Source organism: Falco peregrinus, chromosome 2 (assembly GCF_023634155.1).
Source record: "Falco peregrinus isolate bFalPer1 chromosome 2, bFalPer1.pri, whole genome shotgun sequence".
Taxonomy (NCBI): Eukaryota; Metazoa; Chordata; class Aves; order Falconiformes; family Falconidae; genus Falco; species Falco peregrinus.
This window is the reverse complement of record NC_073722.1, coordinates 3,006,320-3,025,066: the sequence shown is the minus strand read 5'-3', so window position 1 is coordinate 3,025,066 and position 18,747 is coordinate 3,006,320. Positions and strand designations below refer to the sequence as shown.

The window sequence follows — 18,747 nt, the reverse complement described above, 5'->3', positions numbered from 1 at the left end:
AAGTTCATTTTACTCAATTAAGGACTTAAATGTTGGAGTGAAACATAGAGAAGTATTAAACTTTTGGGCCCAAACCTAGAAATTACTGCTAGGAATTTCTGCTTTGGTCCAAATACATCACCTTTGAAACACACAAACTGAGAAGCAAATCCACACTTCCTGTTCAAAAAAGGTAGAGAGAGAGTGGTATTATCTTTCCTCCATTCAGATTCTTCAAGATTTCCCCTAAATTGCAATTACCATTATATGAAAGTCCTGCCACAAAGGTTAAAAAAATTGGCAAAGGCATGAAATAAATTCAATTATAAATTTCAAAACCACAAAATTACATACAAATGAAAAATATTAAGGTGGCACAGAGATTTGAATATATGCATTAGAATACACGATATATAAAATATAGATCTGGTGTGATAGACAACAATTTCTGAATTACCACAGGAAAGATTAAATAATATGTTTTGTGGTTAGTATCAATGTATAAATGGGCCTTGATAGAACAAATAAAAAATAAAGGACTTTTCATCCAGTATCACAGTTGAAATACAGTGGAGCTCAATTTAATGTATCAAAACCTTTTTCTAATATTATAAACATTATCAAGATTATAATATTGTCTTTTCATTGTTATTTTTGGAAAAGAGTCTACTACAAATTGTGAATATATTGTGTAAGAAATATAATTTTATTTGCTAGAATGCAAGCTCATCCTAAATTGATGTCTTGCATTATAAAAGTCTAGCAGTTTTTTGGGGGGGAGCATTAGGTAGCCACTTATTAACAACAACAAAGTCTGTTTTCATTTTTTAAAAAGTAAGACCATTTAGAGAAATGTCAGAAAGGAAGATAAACATTTCTGTATAAGATAGACACGTGTTAACCTGTGAAAGATAGTTTGAGTAGTCAGCAAATCCCTACTGGCACAAACATGAGGAGACACTGGCCAGAAAAATCTGTCTGGTTTTCAGAATGTGTAACACTTCTCTTATCAAGGAAATAAAAATGTCTCTCACCAAAATCTTAGCTGTCACATTAGCATTAAATCAGTGCCTGCAAGCAAGCACGGGAAAAGATTTTTAAAGGTTTTCATTGCGAATACCATTTTTCTGGGTGCTTACATAACACTATAGAAAGGGGCCCTGAGCCAAAACATGGTGTATTATGTATTTTTTAGACAGCATGCGTTTAGGTATTTATTTCTTTGAATTCCTATACTGAGATAGGTCCTAATCATCACCTTTAAAAGCAAAGCTTCGGTGAAAGCAATGGAACAGAATCCCTAAGAGTGCTCAGCGCAGGGCACACAACACCTAACTTGCAATCTGAGCCTCCTTGCTTGGATTCCCAGTCAGAAAGAAAAAAATCTCCTGGTTCCTTTAAATTCCTTTTAATTAAATTGATTCAAGACAAGCACAGTTTAAAGACAATTTATATTTGGATTAATATCTGGTTTCATGTATTTCCATGAGAAAACATGAGTATTCCCACATAGTCATTTCTCCATCTTTCCTTTATGCTATTGTAAAAGAACTAGATACACCACTGAGAGACTGATGAAACTGAAATATTTGCATTTCCAAAGAACAGCTCCACAACAGCTATCATACAGGTACTTAAAAAGGTAAACATCAGGACTGGTCAGGAAAGGAAAAACTGTGAGTCAGAAAAAAGGCCTTTAAAAAGTGACAAAGGAGTTGAAAGAAAAAGGAAACAAAAGAATAAATGCTAATAGAGTCAGATCCAAAATGAAGATGTATGGAAACAAGATGGAAGAATGTGGAGTATCTTTTTAAAAGAAAAGAGACAGTATAATTGCCTGGAAACTATAGATTAATGTATCAGATTAAAAAGGAAGAATAACCTACTATCTATCCAAACCAGGCCAAACCAGATAGGTAGGAGTGAGCCTAATCCACACTTTCATTAGGGCCACCAAATAAGCATGAGTAAAAATCACATCAAGTGTGTCTCCAAAGCATGCATGAAAAACAATAAATTAAATTGTTCCTACATATTGGCATTTTTTCAACAAAAAATTCAAATGTCACTAATTTTGTCATTGAACTTTTTAAATATTTTTGTCACCTCTGAAGACAGAAAGAAACAGTTTATCCTTCTCAAGTAAGAACAAAATAGTATTTCACAGAAATAGCAAATCATATATTTAATAAAATTTAAAACTAGAATAAGATATACAATTTTTAGAAAACATTAAGCAGCTCTGTGTGTTAGCAATCTTATTCCTACAGGTACTTTGAATCAACATCTCCTTTGCATTTCAGCCATAGGTGTTAAGAGTTCAGTACCTCTGCAAACAGGTGTGAGTCACTAATGGTAACTGGAGCTAAATGCATCTTAATGATTAAAATCTTAATGATTTTTTAAATTGTTATTTATTAAAAAAAATAAAAAATCCAATAGCACGATATGGAACAACATTAAGGTAGACAGGACTGTTCTTAACCATCACTAGACTATAAGAAAGAATTAGTAGAAGACTCCCATAGAGTCTAAGATCAGATCTGAACAGAAAAGCGCTTGATGACACTGAAAGCTGGATGGCATACCGCAATTGGAACAGCAGTACTGAGAACATGCTTGTCTGATTTACTTTACAAAACCAAGCTTTCAACACACACATTCAAACATTACATATTGAACGTAACTAGATTTGATTTGGATCTATTTGAAGTTTAATGCTGCAGTCTCCTATATATAGAAGCAGTAAGCTAGCTACTGGATGAATTAATTTTGCCTGAGAAAGGGAGAAGGATACTTCAAAACTGGAAAGACAGAGAAGATTCTAATACAAGAGGAGGATAAAAATTTCATCAACACTTCACATGTGGCAGCTGCAGAGTTCAATAAGAAGCAACACTTGCAGCAAGTGCGCTGGTCTATCTACTTTATTCCACTATATCAACAAGTATTTTCAATATTTCTGAGTAATTAAGACAGGATACATCTTGATTTTCTATGTATACGTCTATATGACATAAAACCACAATAAAGATTTAGGAGGAGAATTAATACCTTAATGCATCACTCCAAAACAGGACATTTATAAATGTAAGTAGGGAAATTCAGCATGTAGTGTAAAAAACCATTTGTTTTCATCTTTTATTTTTCTGAAGTAACCAAAGAACTTTCTTATTTTTTTTAATTCTAGGGCAGTTCCAGTTAGTTTCTGATTCTCTCTTTCATAGGGGTATCTATTTCATAACTGTTAAAATTTATTCTATTTTACCCACTATCATATTCCAAATTTTAATTAATTTTAGTGTGAAAAATAAATAAGAATACTTAGACAACGTAATCTGTAAAGCTCAACAGTTTTAAAGGGAACACTAATTCTGTTATTTCCATTTTAGGAAGGGAAACAATAAAGAAGTGCAGAGGTTAAGTGATTTGCCCAATGTCATATATATCAGTAGAACAGAAGTCGGAAGTTCGTAGATCAACTGACTTCTTATTAATTAACATTGCATTGACATATTTAGTAAAACTACAGGTAAAGATTGCTTGCTGTGTAATAATGTATGTAGCCTAATAACTCTCAGTGGGAATATCCACTTGAAGGAGAAGGGAAGCAATGAGAAAATTAATAGTAACAAATCACTAGGTAAGATAGTATTCACTCAAGATTTATTAGAGAATTTACAGGTGAAACAACTTATTGACTATTGATGTTGCATTCTCTCTCACCTAAAATTGCGAAGGTACTGAGAGCTAGAAAATGTAAAATGCAGTGAAAATAAATTTGATTAAAAAGTTAAATAGTAGTTGTAAACAAAGACAGTCTGTGTGACTAAGTCCATATTAGGCAAGTTAGTAGAAACTGTAATAGAAAACTGGAGTGGACCTTGGATAAATATGCTATACTTTGGAAGGGTAAAGATGGCTTTTGGAAAGGAAATTCCTACTTTGCAGACCTAATGAAGTACTTTGTGTTGCTGAACAGACACACGAATACTAATGATTTGGTTGCCTGGAGCTGCTTAGTTGGAGTCTATCCTGGATTTACAAAAGGCTTTTGCTTAGGTTTCTCAACAAACCATTAAAAAAAGGTCTACTAAAAAAAGTAACTGGATAAGAAGGCAGGCATGTATAACATACTTTAAAGGCCAAGTAGTAGCAAGTTAGGAGTAAATATCTAGTTCCTGCAAATTGAGAGACATTGCCTTCAGACTTTTTGCAAAGACCTTTTCTATGGCTTGTGCTGTTCAACATTCATAAATGATCTAGGAAACAGCATGAGAGTTGGCGAAGAATGTTCCTGATCAGAATTATATGGGATAGTCAGGAAAAAGACAGACAATGTAGAATTCCAGAAATTACTTACAAGACTGAGTGACAAGGCAGTACCATGGCAGATTAAATGCCCTGTAAATAAATGTAAAGTGATGCACAAGGGAAGGGCGGGGGAGGGAGAGAGATGGAGGTGGGGAACTTAACATTGCATATAACATAGTGGGCTGGGAGCTGACAATTTGTGGAGAAATGAGCCAATAGTTGCATAACTGTTCAATGTCAGTATTCAGTAAGAAACTGAGAAGAAAATCTGTGGGAATAATTTTGAAACAGTATAAACCTAGGAACCTTTCATACTTTGAAAACTGCAAAACCCAAAAAGGGGTATCAAAGATGATCAACAGCTTCTGTACAGCAGCAGAGTAGGATACTTAACTTGAAAATAAGATCTTCAAAGAAGGATGTAGATGAGACTCTCAATTGGTGGCAAAGAGGGAATGGATAAGTGTTAACTGTTTACTGTTTTTCCAGCTCAATCAAATCCAATGCAATACTGACTCAAATGAAGCTAAAAGAAGTCACAATAAAAATAAATAAAAGATTAGTTCTTAATGCATAAAATGAACAGGGTAGCAGACCCATGCAGAATCATTGTTAAAGCGCACTATTCTAGGGTTTAAATAGGTTTATGGGACTAGATTAAGGGAAGAGAAAGCCAATAAAATCTTAATCGTTGGAAACCATATACGTGTGACGAAATATCTTTGGCTAAAACTGTTGGTGGCTGGGGAATGTTTGGAAACTTATCATCTTATTCCTACCTTTCTGTGGGCATTAATAATCTCTGTCCAGAGACAGGACACCAGACAGACAATTCTTATCCTAATCCAATATGGCTATTTTTCTTCTGCTATGTTTCCTCTACTCACTATTTTTATGTAGCTCCCTGAAGCAGGCACAGATGCCTTTGAGTCACCTAATTGTGTTGATGTGTGATATATGGAAAATACTTGGTTCTCAGTTTTGGATTAGTCTTGGAGGGTAGAATGGAAGAAAAATCATAAAACATAGGTTCTGCAGTGCTTCACACAGGTCTTCTTTATCAGATAAGATCTGAAGCATCAGAAATTTTTCATGGTTTGGGATAGTTAGACAGTTTTTTTGCACCATCATGGCCACGAAGTATCTTGCCTCAAATGCTAAATTATAAGTGGATCAGTAGACAAGTGCAAACGTGGAATCTCTCTGAAAAGTTAACAAGTCTTTCAATGCGAACTGCCCTTTGCCATTGCTGAATACCTCTTGGCAACAATCAGAATACCAATCAGATTAAACACAACTTGCTTTAAAGCTTTCCAAATGAAACAACATGGCTTTATAAAATCATTGAGTAGTAAGGCTCCATTTAATATGTACATTAATTATTGCTGAATTATAATGGTGTTCCCGAAAAGATGTATAATGTTCACACTAACACTAAATTAATTCATTATGATCAGTGTAATTACAATGAATACTAACTAAATTAATAGAAGTTAGACACGTTAGAAAAAGTGTCACCCATTTACTTGACATGTTCCAAGTGTAATATATTTGGGTACTGCATTTGTAAGAGTAGTGTGAATAGTTTTAATAGCAATGTGAAGCAGTGTGTTTAGCAGAGTTTTTTTTAGTATCATTGAAAAACTAATGATTTTTTTGTATGTTGTTTTCTTATAAATATACACAAAATACATGTATTACCTCAATTGCATAAAAATAACAAGGCTTCAAATCAGTCTGATGTTTCTGTTTGCATTTAGTTCCACTGTATATACATATAAAATATAAAATCCTAAACGTATAGTCAGAAAACTAAGTAGCTGGGAAACAGACTATATATGCTGCTGTGCCCCAGTTCTGCTCTCCAGTATTCATTCTGGTATGCACTCTACAGATCAACCACGTAAGAGACTTGGAATACAGTATTTCCAGGCAGAGCCTGATGTCAGGTGGTATGTTTAGCATGCTTCTGCATTTATATTTCTTGACCTGTTGGCCTAAGCCTTACATAAACTATTCTTGCCTATGGCAAAAGAAATCTGTCTTGGGGATTGTACCTGTAGCCACATGCCAGATGTCTCATGGGCTCTTATAGAGTATTAATTGTGCACCAGTTTTCAAGAAATAACCTAGTTTTATCCATAAGATTTTAGCAGATTCGGAAGAATAAAATGTGAATCTTAATTCAACGGGAGAAACAAAGAGAGTTACTTACAATGCACATTTCAATCAAGGGAATAAAATTTTGCTGCCAGCTGTGAAAGCAAACAAAGCAAAATGAACATAATTTCACATAACCCACAGAATTATGGAAATTTTATGTACAACTTCACAGAGTATAATTAGATGTTATTTTACTAATAGACAACTAAAATATTATCATACTTTTTCTTCAACTACTTTGATTCAGAGGTAAGATCATCTACTAGATACCTTCTTGCCTCTTTTGCATTGACATATCTAATACAGCATAAACTGTAGCTAGAAATCATTCACTGCTTTGTCCAAAGAGAAAAATCAGTGAATTAGTAGGGCAAACGAGGATTGAAAATCCTGCCAAACACTTGACAAAGCATCGAAACACAGCTTGATTCTTTGTTCACACAACAGAAGAGATGAAGAAAAAAAAGTATCATCCTTTAACTTTTCTTGTACTTTCTTGTATTGTATTTCAGAGGAAGATGAACTGTAGCCTCCCGGCAATCGCTAATGCAGTGTTTGTATTCTGTGTTGAGATTATCCACTTGGGTGCTGCACTGAAGCTGCCTGGGCTATTTTGACACTGCATCCAGATGCTCCAATTTTGCTTCGGTGACTCAGAGCAGAGGCAAAATGCCTTAAAGCAATGTTCAAAGGGTTAGATCTTGATGAACAATTAAAGTACTCAGAGGAAGTGTTTCGAAACATCTCTGGTGCTGAAGTGACTTAAGTGGCCTTGGTGTGACACCCAGGCGGGGGATATGTAGTAGAAAGATTCAGTTCTACTCTACATAGCTATGCTTCAGGAGATTGTGGATTTTTATAGGAAAAGTAAAAATAATTTAAAAAGAAAAGAAAAAAAAAACCATGATTTTAACTGCAGTATATCAATTCTACAAAGAGTGAACATTTGTCTGCCTTGTATAAACCAAATTAAAACATCATTAGAAATATTTTATTAAAAGTTGCACTTGTCATATATTTCCAGTTCCTTGTTTGGGACCTAAATAATTTACTGTTTGAGCAAGAACATAAACCCAGACTTTCTAATTATTTTTTGTGAATGAAGGGACATCCCATAGACTGTAAGCATAATTTCACACAAAATAAATATGTACTTCAGTAGTCCATATCTGAAACCTTAAGCACTGAGCATTATTATTCCAATTGGTAAATATTTACGGATTTTGAAAATCATTTTGCAAAGCATCGTTCATGTAATTGGTGATTAACTATATCTACTAAATAACATAAAGACAGGCAGAAAAATAACTAAGGCTTCAGTACAGGCTTGACTCAAGAAGACAGAGGCCCTGAAGCAGAAAGCTCGAGGCATCTGATCATCTAATACATACTAAGTCAACCACCACATTTTTAAAAGCTTACTTACTAATGAAGAACATAAAGAACTGCAATTTCATATGTGCTCAACATAAATGCATTGTGAAGAAAGCAGGCTTTATGTTAATTAGGTTAATTTAAATAAAATATTTCTTAGTTTACATTCTTAAATTTTGCTTGTTTTTGAGGAAAATAAGCCAGGACAGGGTCACATGTTTGCAAGTTTCAGTTTTGGGTTTTTTGGGTGGTTGTGGGATTGTTTTATTTTTTTTTTTCTTTCTTTCTCAGATTTTTCCAAATATTAATTTTAGTCTTCTGATACCAGGTAAAATAAAGAAAACAATTTCAGGGGGCAAGCGTTGTTGAAGATTTTATCTCAATGATAGCACAGTATTTAAGTTGAGGGAAGCAGATTTGATACAGAATACATACTGTGTACCAGGAGGGAGTTAACCATGGGAAATCCTGAAAGAGACATGCTGAGATAACTGAGGGATATCCTGAAAGACATTTTCTAAAAAAAAAAAAAAATAATCACTGCAACAATTCACTTTTTGATCCTTCCAGCACCTTCTCCTGCTCTGTTCCTGTTAACTTTGCGTCTGGTTGCTGCTGCCAGTTAGCTCCCCAGCTGTGCTGGATAGGCACTACAGAAGAAACACACCCCTGTTCGCGTGCCCTGCTGGTTTCAGACATGTTACAGGTTTCTTCAAACCCTGAAGTCTGTTCAGAAGTTGCCCATGTACCAATGCTTCATATCTGGATTTAGTTTATAAGAATGGATATTCACCTTAGAGATTTATATCTTGGGTGCTTATCTTGTATACTGTTAACTACGTGGGGTTTTTTTTCTCATTTTGTGAAATCTATAAAGGTAAGATTCTTACATAAGAAACAACATACAGAACATGTCTAAGAATTATTATTACGCGGTTTTATTACCATTTTTCTTATATGCTGTTCAATTCTAAGGGGGTGGGAGTTGGAGGAAAGAAATAAAGATTGATTATTTGCATTTTATGATTGTTTTCACCCCTGTAGTTCAGAAAACATTTTCATATAAATAGCATTTAATAAAAAGAAGCACCAGCAACACAACAGATCTGTTAGATACTTCATAAAAATCTTGCAATTTAAAGTGAGAGCACCAGAGCTGCCTAAATGCCTGCTATGGTATATCTGCCCTCCACAGCAGATCTGGGTATCTAGGACGCTAAATGTGCAAAGACTGTTCCCTTCCCCCATGAAATGCACAGCGGAGCTCTCTGAATACATGTAACCAGAAAAGAACTTCTTCATTTTCCCAGGTAAAATTCTGAAACTGAGAGCTGAAAAAACAAATTTATGAAGTTTTAGTAAGCTCTTTGGATTATGTCTTGATCTTTCACTTGTTTATCTCCTGGAGATGAAAATACGTTACGTTCTTGACCATCTGTTCACTGATTTAAAGCAAAAGATAGGTTGGGAAATAAAGATTAAAACCAAGCTCTCTTTATAGTTAGGGGATGGCACACTACTATTCTTATTCCTTTACTACAGCCCTAAAGGAAGGGATGACCATTCACTGAATTAAGACTCAGGAGCTCTGGGTTTCACAACTGGTATCAGCAAATCTGCTGTGTGACTCCGGGCAGGTTTGCAATATTTAACAACTTGTTCTGTATCTACACACTACTGAGACATTTTCCTGCAAGTGATCAATAGGTGACCTTTGCCCGAAATACTTTGTTGGCTTTTTTTCCCCTTCCTTATCAAAATTTTAATCTATACTTTATTTTGGCTTTTCCTCACATTCTTTGGCAGTGTAAGCGGTAGAGAAATACGACTCACTATTCATAAACAGGCACTGTTGGTTTTGTATTGGTCTTTGTCTCTGAATTTAAACGAGCACTCTCGTGGCTAGCAAGTTCTACTAGACCTTCTTAATGAAAGCATGCTAGTTCAGTGCAGGTTCTTGAATTAAGAAGTGTTAGGAAACACGGAAGCATATGCAGCAGGGCTTTGTGTATTAATAAATTTTCCAGTTTGATTTTAAAGGGGTATTATAAGTCAGTCGTCTTCCTCCTCTGCCACTCCCACACCCCAATTTAACTAAAATTTTGCATTTAAACCAAAGAAAACCATACTTTGATTTCATTTGCGACTGACAGAAATATTCAGGAAATATTTAGGAAAAAAAACTGTGGAGAAGAATTACCCTTCACTACTCCTAAAATTAGTGTCATTGTCCAATCATTAATACACTTGCCAGAGACATAGGCAACCCTGCAGAAGCTATTTAAACACACACATAAGTAACTGGAAATGAAAGATTAGGTTTACACACTCTTTGTAAATCATTCATGGAAATAGACACACACACACACACACACCCTTCATGTATTCAATAGCTCTGCGGTTAGGGCCTCATCTGATACACAATGTGGGACAATCAGGTTCAAGACCCTCTTTGTCTGCATGTTCTTGAACCCACATTTTCACTTTCCCAGAAGAATTCTTAAACCAGTGAGAAATCTATAATTGGCTTCTCTTGATCCCCATGGAAAAAAGCTGTTCTGCATGGATTATTTAAATACTAAGTCAAAGAGAGAGAATGACTCTTTGGTCTGGTGGTTAAAGCGTTCACTTGGGAGGCACACAGCTAGGTCAAAGAAGCAGTTCAGATAGCTCAGGTGAGGGCACAGCGCTGCAGCATAGCTGGTGGTTAGGTGATTTCCCTAGAAGGTAGAAAATAAGGGTTTAAATCCCAGTCAGGGGGAAGGAGTTGAAACCTAGTCTTATATATATAGCGGTTACGGCGTAAAAAACGTATGGTGAGTTCCTCAGCTTTGTGCGGGTAGAAGTGAGTGGGTTGGAAAGAGGAAGACAATGAGGAGAAACTGTTGTCATCCCCTCACTGCTAGCTTTGTGAATCTATTCCCTCTTACAAAAAGAAAAACTAAAGTCATTCTAATTCAGTTTGAATTTTGAAAAAAATTAGATTGACAATTTCTTTAAGTTTTAATTATCAATTTCTTTACCAGAAATATATTCAGATATTTGATGTGAAAGCACTTGGTCTTCCATGCAGGTTCAGATTAGACTGGCAATTAAAAATTGGATTAAATTTTTTGCATATATTAAGCTGCTTCCCCATCCCCCACTCCCCTTTTTTTTTTTTTTTTTTGGCTCATGAATTTGAACTTTCTGTTAATATATGTTTGTAATATACACTACTAACCCTTGTGGAGCTAGGATTGACTGCCATTTAAGAACTATTTTACAGATTACGTTCTCAGAACTCATGGGGCAAAAGGGAGATATTACAGCAGCTCTATCAACGTAACATTTCAAATTGTGCAGGGTATATTCATCATACTTTTTAGTAAACGAGAAAGGAATGGTCACACTTTCATTTTTGGAGATCGTCTTTGGACATAAAGAAGTCAGTATAGTTCATCTGGCAATATTAGCTTGGATTTCTATGATCTTATCATTGTAAGCCTCCTATTCTAATGCAGTACTTTATATTTCATTTATTATGTGTTGCCTCCAAACACACCAAGTCTGTTTTATGAAAAAAATATCACTGTACTGAATAACAGAAAAGTGTACCTGAGTTCCCTACTACTTGCCCAGCACTGACCTGTGAATTCATTTGATTTCCTGAAGATTAAATACAGATTATCTTTTGTTGCTGTCTAAATTTAAACAAAAAAAAAATCACTTACGGTATTTAAATGTGGTGGTTTTTTTTTTCTTTCATTGTCACTATTTCACTCCTAAAACATTCAAGGTTTTTTTTTTCTGACAGCATTCAGAAGCTCCAGGGATATCAATGACAAGTTAACTGGATGTAAATCTTTCAAACAGAAAGTGGGTTTAAACAGCAAAAGGCTGGTAAATCTGAAATGTTAAGCTAGAAATACGGCATGACTTTGGATAAAGGAGTGTTTTCAGCTTAATAATGTTACTTCAATAATTTCTGATTTGCTTATTATATAAACGTTAAGTAATCATTCTTAGGCCACTGTTATATAGTATTATTGCCTGCTGGTCTCTGCCTCTATATAGCACACACATTCACTATTCAGTTCTTAAAAAGAATGTCAGAACATGCTGCTGCTTTCATATAGTGCTTGGTTTTCCTTATTTTTTCAAAATATGAGTGCATGCAAAACCAGTACAATCTTCCATTTTGCCTGCTAATAACATGGGTAAATTACTTTTTCCAGTCTAGCTTTTTGCAAATGAACATGCTTATTTGCATATTATTTTTTTTTTTATCATGGGAAATCTAATATTTTATGCTTTCCATGTTCCGTTCTCCCACCAACATTCCCAAAAAAGTTAAACTTCTTTTCCAGTTAAGGAAGTTCATGCGTTTTTCAATTCAAATTTCTCAGGGGAGGAAAAAGAATGTTTTAGTGCAGGAAATTCCTAATTTTTAATTGACTCCAACAAAAACACAGTCACCTTAATACTATTCTGCTTTGATATGAATATATAAGATCTGTAATGGAAAATGAAGAATTATTGCTAAATGGTGTATACTAATAAAATTTATGTTGTTTGTATCTCAGATACGTTCATGGGGTAAATATTCAATGAAAACCAGTTGGAACTATGGGGAAGTTCATCCTCATATGACAAACAGATGGAGCAAGTGTCAGTATCAATAACAGTGGAGTCTGTTATTTAGGTTTTAAAGGTTATTGTAACAGGTCACTGACTACTGATAAACACACAGTGATCTAGAGGTGCTTTCACATAAACAATAACCTGACACATTTGTAGAATTTTGCCTGTGAACTATATGACAAATATTTCAGAAAAGAAAAATATGGCCTAATGGGCTGAAACTATTTTTTTGTTATTGATTAAAGCATAGAAAAAAAATCCTAACAAACCATTTCTTATGATGTTATTCAGAAATACTCATAAAATGATAATATGTTAGTGCATTCAATAGATAGGCAAAATGGAAAAAGATTCAAGTTTCACTTACTACTTTCATGAAAAAAAAATATTTGGATTTGTATTAGTTAAATTTAGAAATGTAATTTTCCAAAAGCACCATATGATTTTCCTGCCTGCTCACTACTGAATGCTAATTCACCTTAAAGTGCTTTAATTTCACCATCACAGAGAAGGAAGCACTAATGGAAAACTAAATGCAGGCCAATGCAGCTTCCATCATAGAAGAGGAATTTTATCATTAAATCCTCTACGATCAGGATTGGGTGCATGAGTTTATCAGAAACAACAACAACAAAAAAAAACCAACCAAAAAAACCCACACACAACAGAAATCACATCTACAACACTGATGCAGACTAGTTTCATCACTTAACAAAATAAAATACTCTACTGCTTTTGTCGGCTTTGAATTTTGAAATAGGAAAGGACAACACAAAAGTTTATGGCTCAGTATGACAATATGCAACCTTTTCTTGGTAGAAATTACTTCAGAAACAATACAGTGCATTTTAGTGACTAAAAAATAATTAGAGAAAAATAATTAAGAAGTGAAAGTTTATATGATAAGTAGCTTGGTCCTACATTGCACCATACTTTTGTCCAAAATTGTTCACTACTTTATATAACAACAGAAAAGTAACTAAATTGTTTCTGGGTTATTGGTCTTTTAATCTTGTATATTAATTCAGGTAATGTACCACTACAACTAGCTTCCATTTAATTATTTTTATTTATGTATCATTAAACTCAATTTTCATTACTTTTGTTGCTAAGAAAAAAAAAAAAAGGAATGATCCACTGTATTTCTGTTGTCATCTCATTTACAGTCCTCACAAGACCCCTTTTTTTACTGAGGAGAGAATCTTTCACAATCTTTAACGTCGGTTTTTATTTCTTTAATTAGGAATTTCTATCGGGACCTTTTCAGTGAACTCTTCACATTTTAATATACTTCTGCTTCACTAGTCTAGCTGATTGTTTCAGGGTTTGTGCAGAACATTCCTGATCTGCAAGAAAGCTGCTTTCAAGGTCGTTCATATTCTGCCATAATCCCCTGGTAATTACAAAGGCTCTCTTTGCAACAATAAGCAAGTCTGAGAGGAGTTCTATGGCTCCACATCACACATTAAATTGTACTTGGACATTTCAGCTAAATTTGCTTCCCTTGAGCCTCAAACTTGCATACAAAATCTCTGCGATGCCAAAACACAAGAACTGAAAAGTTATGATGACAGTAGCTGTGTCTATACAAAGCATTGATTAAATGAAATACAAAACACAGCTTGGATAAAGGCTTTACTTTAGGAGCAGTTAAGTCCTCATTAGAAAAGCAAAGTTGACAGAGCTTAAAAACACTTATTTTTATGGCTGATAACCATTAATCATCTTTACAGAATTTCTTTCTCCCCTAGGATTTAACAGTGCTTTTGACTGTTCCTCTGTAATTACTCATATTTTCAAATTTATTTTATTTTATTTTTAAGGGTAAAATGTGTCATTTCTGTCAATGTGAAAGATCCTGCCAGATCTGTGACTTAGCTGCAGGTCTTCGGGTATATACATATATACATATATATATATATATATATATATATCAATGTCATGACCATGAACTATCAGAAGTTACCTTTCCGATTTACATACATATATAAAAGAAAAAGGTATAATACCTATAGTCACAAATACAAAATCCTCTTGTTCTGTTTTCTTTTTCCATCTTTGAGTTTCCTCTATCTGTTGTTTGTTGATTAAGAATATACTTGTTGTATGTGGGTTTTTTTTCCAAATCTTCAAAGGGCTACACTGGGTTCCATTTATAACTTAAACCAAAAATTGCAAGGGTCCAGAATACAGTCAACCACTCCCATATTCCTCATCTTGCCTCGGTCTAAAAAGCTTTAAAAAAACAAAATTGCTGTACTTTTTCTGCCAGTATAACTGGTCTAAACAATATTAAATAATGTAGTATGAGACTAGAGTAAAAAATGGTCTGATAATGATCCCTACTTTAGAGAGGACATCCATTATGTTAAGATAAATGATGTTTAAAAGGTTGTGATACTCATTTCTAATGCTGCAGCAGGATATAAGATGCCTTCTGTTACCTGTTACCTGAAGTTTTCCAGCTTAATATATTCTGTGTTTTTTACTGTGTACAGAAATACTCCCTACAAAGAACAGGGGAAGCAAATATCTTATTGGCAAAAATGAAATGAGATTAGGGAACTGTGCAAATGAGTTTCTACATATTTCATCAGTGAGCTATGGCTCAAAGAAAATCAAATGAACTTTTCTTCCCCCCCCCCCCCCCCCCCCAATTCCTTTCATTGACATGGTAAACTTCAACATAGATACCATTCACAGGAACAAGGGAAAAAAGATACCACTAATGTGTCCCTCGCTTTTTGATTAATAACATGGTTCTTCAAACAAGCACCAATTATATGGAGATCTCACCTTTACATTTCAGCTCCACCTGAATGTTATTTAATCTCTATTTCCCAGAAACTCTCTCAACTATAATACTATAGGGAGTTTGTTGATAAGTATGTTTCTGTCTCTTCTGATGAAACTTTTTACTACTTTTAATAAATATTCCTATACTCAATGAGCCAGCGACAGTAAAAATGATTCTATTCCATCCGTTGAAGCAATTTACATGGGAAACCCAAGTTCTAATTACTATGCTAATGAATATGTATATATGGCATATACACTGGAAATATATCAACAAAGAAAATGTCTGAAGGTGTTATGATCAAGGTACTTGCAGGAAAGGAGAGAAGATGCAGGTTCAAGTGAGATTTGCCCTCCCTTTTGACACGTGAGCTGATTATTTTAATAGCTTTTTCATTGAATGAAATAGGCCCGATCCATTTTTATGAATTCAGTTCATAAAATAATTGCGGATTTAATGATTCTGTTATTTTCATCTAAATATACTGGTTTTAAAGTAACTGTAATCACATATTTATGTCTAGTACATTCAACTAGAATCAATTTCAAACTGCTAGCAAGTGCAGATTAGAGTTTTAAAGAATGTGTTTCTGGAAACAGTTGTAGGTAAAAGGTATTAAGAGATGTGCACATTTTATTTGATAACATTATTTTAGCACCTTTAGTTTCTGTCGCCACTCACAGTGACTATAAATTATTTTAAACAACGAAAGGTCTCAACAGCCAAATACTACGTTACTTAATGCTTTGTTGATCACAGGCAACCTCCCATTCTCTAGCACCCTGTAAGCCAGTGCATACTAAAGTGCAATGGGACAAGGCACTTTGTAAAATGCTACTTAATAAATAAAACTAACAGAACACGATAATGTATGGCTGTTTCATTATAGCCTTTGCAGAATGCATTATAATACTTTAGTAAGAATACAACATGATCAATCAGGAATGACAATAATTAGGCTTATATCACAAAAAGGCAACTTCCACTTGCTCATAAAGCATGAATGGAAAACAGGAAGAGTTAGGGAGTACTCCAAATAGCTAGGAACGAGGAATGAGTATGACTCCCGTATGAATAATAAAATTACTGCCCACAGGCTGTATAGATCTGATATTGAAGGTGCAGGCATTTGCTTCCTTTAGTAAAGCAAATATTAGAACATAGTTTATTTGGGTTTTTTTTTAGTTTTCTTCTAATTCACGTGCTGATAAAGTAATATTTAAAGCCTTGATAAAATTCCTAGTAGTGGTTGCAAACATACATTCTACACGTGCATTTTTTGTCTACATGTTTTGGTAGTGTTTTCCTCTGGATTCTCCTTCATCAGCGTCACTCAGAATTTGAAGACACTTACCAGAAGATTTAAAACAAACAAAAACCCAACACACTCCCAAATAAAGAAGACCTGATTGGTATCAAACGACAGAAACTCAGTGTTCAGAGAAGCCTTTTCCAGTACATAAGCACTTTCTTTTAAACTTTGTATTAAAAAAGAGAGTGGAAAACAGCCTTGCAAAGTGCAATAAAATGATAAAACTAAATTATAGCACAGAAAGAAACCACAGAACAGATTCCTGTAACCAATGAAAAGTGACACTTAAATGCTGGGAATAAAAAAATAAAAAATAAAAAAGCCCCAAAGGAACTTAAACACTTCATAAAGATTTTGTAGTAAAATATTCCAGCTTGCTTTATTACAGTGTTACCCTGTGTTGTTTCTCTTGTGCAAAGGCAAGGAACCAACAATCTCTACAAGTGACTCATTGAGAAAAAAAAATGTGGGAATTTGGGAAATAAAAGGCTGGGATTTGTACAATAGTTCCCAAAAATATACAAAATTGTGCCTGTTTGCTACACATACATTGTTTAACCGACCAAAGTTGATACCACATCCAGTGTTAAAAGTACTGTAGTAAAGATTACCATATTAAATCCACGAGTATTTTTAAATCAAACGTCTGGGGTAGACTAACTATAACTGTTTCACATTACTTTAAAGTGTGCCATGCAGCTGGGTCTTTAGCAGTAGCAATAACCTGTAGTAACAGCAATAGCCTAGAGTAGAAATGCAGCTTTTCCCACTGCAAGCCATAATTCTAGAAAGCTGATCCTACTTGTGAAAGTTTAATCAAATGTATTCTTTTCGGGAAAACCAAAAATATTAGATTATGTTATATCAGGTTTTTTTTATTTCTTATTTGTAAATGAGCCTTAGAGTATACTAGAGAGAAGTACTGAAATATTGCACAGTGATCTTCATGTGGATTGGATTCATACAGCCAAAAGGCATGTTAACAAAAGTTAGATATTACTTCATATTTAATTTTTAAATTAGAGATCATGATTATTAGGCAGGGTTTTGAAGCATGGCAGTCTAAGGGAGATAAAAAAAGATAAACCGAAGAAGAGCCTCCCTGTACAAAATTCCCTTTTTAGCACTGGAAATAAGCAGTCTTTTAAACCTCAGTTACATGGAAATCACACTATTAGGATGGGGAAAGAATCAAATATTTCCCTAAATGGCTCTTCTTAAACCATACTGGAGCCCAGCATACTTTAACTGAAATAAATTGCATGAAGGATTTAGTACAGGGATATTGTATATACTTTAAAAGCTTGATCTGTTTCAAATTGTATGTATATTTATCACAGCTAATTATAGCAGCTAACTTTTCAGCTTAATATTTCTTTATGATAAAAAAATACCTGGCATAATTCCTTGCAATGGTATTTTGTACACATGCTTTAAATTTTCTCTGGTTTTAAACAGATACAATTTTTAAAGAACATTTTTATAAAAAATAAAAAATAAAAAGGAAATTATGGGACAAAACTATACGAATAAACACTGTAGAGCATTGTAGCAGCTCTTCATCTGCAACATGAACATAAAATTCTCTGTCATCCACAGATTTCAGACTGGATACGAAGCCAGATAGGATCATTAGATATTCCTTGAATACTCACTTTATATTTCACAGAAATAAACCCTCTACCCATTAAAAACAATACTGAAGCTTTCAGTAACTTCAATTTCATCAGGATTTCAGACATAGCTTATTAGTAAGAATGGAAATTAATAATTCTATTTAAAATATTTGATTAATGAATTATATATTTTTCTATGGTGCATATAATCATCTTTGTATTAGTGAAAAGTCAGAAAAAGCAGTTGATGCTATATGGGATGGGATAAACTTACACATGGTTCTTCTACTTGAATTTGTACTGATACTAGAACATGGTGGTTTTTTGTTTTGGTTTGGTTTTTTTTTTTTTTTATATTTCCAAAGTTATTTTCCCCATCCCTTCCCCTGATTTACTCTTTTTCCTACAAGTTAATTTGTATTATTCTAAACCGGTTAAATGGTTTTATGTTCTCTATATTTATTTTCTGTATGTTCACATATACCAGAAAACTGTACTACCTGCCTGTCACACTAGGAAGGTAAAATCAATGACAAACTGAAAATTTTTGTTCATTTTTGTCCTATTAA

The 18,747-nt window shown here is 34.0% G+C and overlaps 1 long non-coding RNA gene across 2 annotated transcripts in view; it reads right to left on the bottom strand.

Annotated features, from left to right (window-relative positions):
• LOC114010315 (uncharacterized) overlaps positions 1 to 18,747 on the bottom strand; it is a 631,839-nt gene that overhangs the window by 153,641 nt on the left and 459,451 nt on the right. The window contains exon 5 of one of the 2 annotated variants that reach the window (XR_008745521.1): positions 6,509 to 6,548. The exons of the other annotated variant lie outside the window; for it this stretch is intronic. This is a non-coding gene — a long non-coding RNA (uncharacterized LOC114010315). The remainder of the gene's footprint in view (positions 1 to 6,508; positions 6,549 to 18,747) is intronic. 2 annotated transcript variants of the gene reach the window in all.